Source organism: Pygoscelis adeliae, unplaced genomic scaffold (genome assembly GCF_000699105.1).
Source record: "Pygoscelis adeliae isolate BGI_AS28 unplaced genomic scaffold, ASM69910v1 Scaffold122, whole genome shotgun sequence".
NCBI lineage: Eukaryota > Metazoa > Chordata > Aves > Sphenisciformes > Spheniscidae > Pygoscelis > Pygoscelis adeliae.
The window spans coordinates 1508715-1512304 of NW_008824358.1; the positions used below are offsets into that span (position 1 = coordinate 1508715).

General features: G+C 46.5%; 1 protein-coding gene across 1 annotated transcript in view; it reads left to right on the forward strand.

Annotated features, from left to right (window-relative positions):
- Positions 1-910: 910 nt before the first annotated feature.
- The window catches only part of PAK7 (p21 protein (Cdc42/Rac)-activated kinase 7), a 49079-nt gene continuing 46399 nt past the window's right edge, over positions 911-3590 (forward strand). Inside the window, exon 1 of the mRNA XM_009319572.1 lies at positions 911-942. The gene's annotated coding sequence lies outside the window, so the exon portion shown is untranslated. The remainder of the gene's footprint in view (positions 943-3590) is intronic.

The window sequence follows — 3590 nt, forward strand, 5'->3', positions numbered from 1 at the left end:
AGCAGGCACCAGCAGAGCTGGTGATACTCCTTTCTTGGGCAGAAGCTTGAATAACACAAATACTGCCATTATAAGAAGGTTTGGGTAGCTGTATCTACAGAGCACAGCTGACATTTCTCCTGCTATCCCTACTCCTTCCCCATTCCCCAGTGGTGCAGCTGGGACCAGCACTGCTGTGGGTTACTCGGCCATCATCAGCAGGAGAGGCAGTACGATAGTCTGATTTTTCCCCACCAGTATTGTGTTTTCCTCCAGTAAACATCATGTCTGTATTTTTTCCATGATGGCTTTGGTAAAGAAAGTCCCTTGTCTTTATTCTTGTGCCACACTTGGACCGTGGGTTGGAGGAGCCCCTCAGCATCGCAGCCCTGAGCTGAACACAGACTTATTCTCATGACTCTCCTGGTTAAGGACAGACTTGCTTTTGGCCTCATGCCATCACACTTACTAAATTCTTTGTTTGCTGTAACTGAAGGATTACCTCCTTCAAACCTCCCATTTATAAACGCAAAATGAATATGCTACATCATTTCAACATAAGGACAAGTGAAGTCTTTCTACAGAAATACCCCACTGAAGCCACATAATGATGAGTCCTGGTTTTTCTTTCCCCCGGAGCTAGCTCAAGCTCACTGCCATCAATAGCAGCTGTTATTAGGACAGGCTCCCCCAGCCCCCCCTTGTGTTGGGTATCACCTTGTGCCACATATGTGGTGTTGAAATCAGCCAGACTATTCATTGGCAAAGCACATGCAAGTAGAGGACAGACATCCTGGTTGTGCTCATCCCCACAAAAATAGCAGCAAATTAGGAGTACAACACCTCATTTCCTTTCATTCTGTGGGGGTGAGCGCAGGAGGAGCTGGACTGAGATGGCATTTGCTGAGAGACCTGGCACAATCAGGAGTACATTGGAGGCTGTCAGGAAGAATTAATTTAAGGGTGAGCGCCCTGGCACAGAGAGGGTCGGGTGGGGATGCCACACCGGGCAGCCCCACATTGCTGCCCCGCAGCCACTTACCTCCCTTTACCTCCGCTAAATGTGGGTGATTGCCCCGTTGTCTGCGGGATGTTTTCCTAACTAATCCCATTAGGAAATCAGGGTTTCTTAATGACTGCGAGAGGCTTGCTGTTTTGCATGACAGAGAATGGATAGGTGCCCAAATGAACTTTTTTAATAAAATGCATTGTGTGCTCTGGATAGAGATTTCCTAACATTTATGTTGTATACCTACTATCTGGCATCCTGGGGAACTGGAGAGGTCCATCATTTCTCTTCAAAGCACTTAGCTCTCCAAGGCTTATCAAATTGTTTTAGGAATAAGAGGTACCTTCCTTGTTTATTCACTTGTCCAAGATGTTTTCTACTTCCATGCCTGATTAAATGAGTAAACGCTTTATTTTTTGTATCCTGTCAAAAAAGCTATGGCAAAGAAATTAAATTGTTTCTCCTTTTTGAGGTCCAAGGAGCAGCACCTTGTTAATGACTGAACCAGGGCTCTTACGAGCCAGGAGCAGGAGGTTTCACTGGCTTGGCAGCCCCAAGCCCACATCCTCAGACAGCTAAGGAAAACAAGTAGCATCATTCCCATTCTTTGGGAGAAATCAGGGGAAATGAAGTTTCCTTGCAACTGCTGTGTATATTAATTACAGTTATTTAGAGGGACCACAGTAAGGAGAGCTCAGCTTTGCTTTGCAGTGAAACAGAGACCTTGCTGGCTGATGAAGCAAAGTAGCAGTGCACAGCATTTACTATCAATACCCTTAAGAGACGGTCAAGGCTTTGCTCCTTTCGGTAGCACCAAGAGACTGTTTGCAGAGCTGGACCAGGTGGCCACGGGGGGAGTCCTACCCCGCTCCCACGGTGTTAAGACCACCATCAGCAAGGTTTCCCAGTCACCTTTCACAGGCACAGCCCCACGGGGGATGTTCTCCGGCCACCGAGGTGCATAGCATTTGCCCGTATGGCTGAATCCATCCCTTGCTGTGTGAGGTGCCAGTATTACTCCCTGTCTCTCCTGCTATAGCTTCATGTTTGATTTAAGCTGATCTAAGCATGAGCTGCAGTCAAAAGAGGGGGAGCAAGTCCCATTGCCCAGGCCTCAGACACCATTCCCACGCAAAAACATGGCCTTGGCATCAGGTTTGAGACTAAAATATTCTCCTGAGAAAGTAAAGGTCCCACTGGGCCAAGTTTCACATTTGCTTCTAGCTGCAATGGTATTGAAACCAGAGAGCACAATGTATCAAAGAGCAATTTAAAAACAAGAGTAATATCCTGTTGAATGAATCTGCTATATATTTTTAAAAAGGCAATATACAGTATGCCAGCTGATGTGCTTTTATTTATCTGATGTTGTTTGGGGCTCTAGAGGACTTCAAGCATCCAACAGCTGCGTTAGGGTGCAAGTCCAGCGGGAAACCCTGCAAGTACTGGCATAGATTAGATGAAGAAGTACATGTCTAGAGCTGATGGTTTAAAATGTGACTCCAATAGGCCTAATAGATTCACATCCCAGAGGGTGAATGAAATCAATCCAGTGCCATTGATCTGCAGCTGGCTGCAATTTGCAGAGCTCCACGGATGAGCAGCAAATACGAGCTACTATCTGAACTGCTGGCTGCTTCTGTTTGAGCCTTGAAAATAAATAATCTTTGACCAGAGACCAACCATGACAGCTTTGGATTAGGCTGGAAACACCTCCGCAAGTGCCAGAAGGTACCCAAAATGCCACTGACATTAAAAATAAAAAGATCACAATGTTGGAAGCAGAAAAAGGGCTAGATAGCAAGGAAATCCTAAGAGGTTTCTGGATAGGAAGGTGACGAAGATACCAGAGTTAACAGAGATGGAGAGAGACTGTCAGAAGGGCAGAAGATTTGGAGGAAGTTCAGAGAAGGGGAGCAAAGCCAGAGGGAGGTGTGGAAGATGAGACCTGTGAAGAAAGGCCAGCGGGAGCAGGTCCGCTCCGCCTAAAGAAAATACGCACAAGGGAGACATAATCACCTGCAAACACACAGGGGGGACTTATAAAGCAGCCAGCAACCAATTTTCAAATAACAGACCTGATCTTTAAATAATCTAGTGAAAGGGAATGAGGGTGGAATAAATACCTGATTTACCATCCCATCTTTTTTTGCAGCAGCAGCAATGCAGCTGTATTTTCTTCCCTGAGCTTCTCCTCTCCACCTCCTGAATCATAAAGTCAGGGCAGCACCTTTACAGCTGAGTCTCTCCTGTGATACAAGCAGTTTTATACAGCAAATACCTTCATCCCTTTCAGTTTGCAGTTCATGCCTCCTTCCACTTTGCCTCTGAAACCTCTCTTGCCCCAGCTATCTACCCATGTTCTGTGTGTGCCCTGCTAAACCCTCCTGCTGCCTTCCCCAGGCTCCTCAGGAGGGGCAGAGCAGACAGGAGGAAGGCAAACAAACCCACTCTTGTCAGAATATAACAACTAACTAGTTGACAAAAACACTCACTTTCTGTAGAGTAAGCGCTGTGATGATTAGCTTTACCAGGCAGCCAGGTCAACCCAGGCCTCTCCAGCAATGCACGAGCTGGGAAGATCACGTTTCCTCCACAAGCT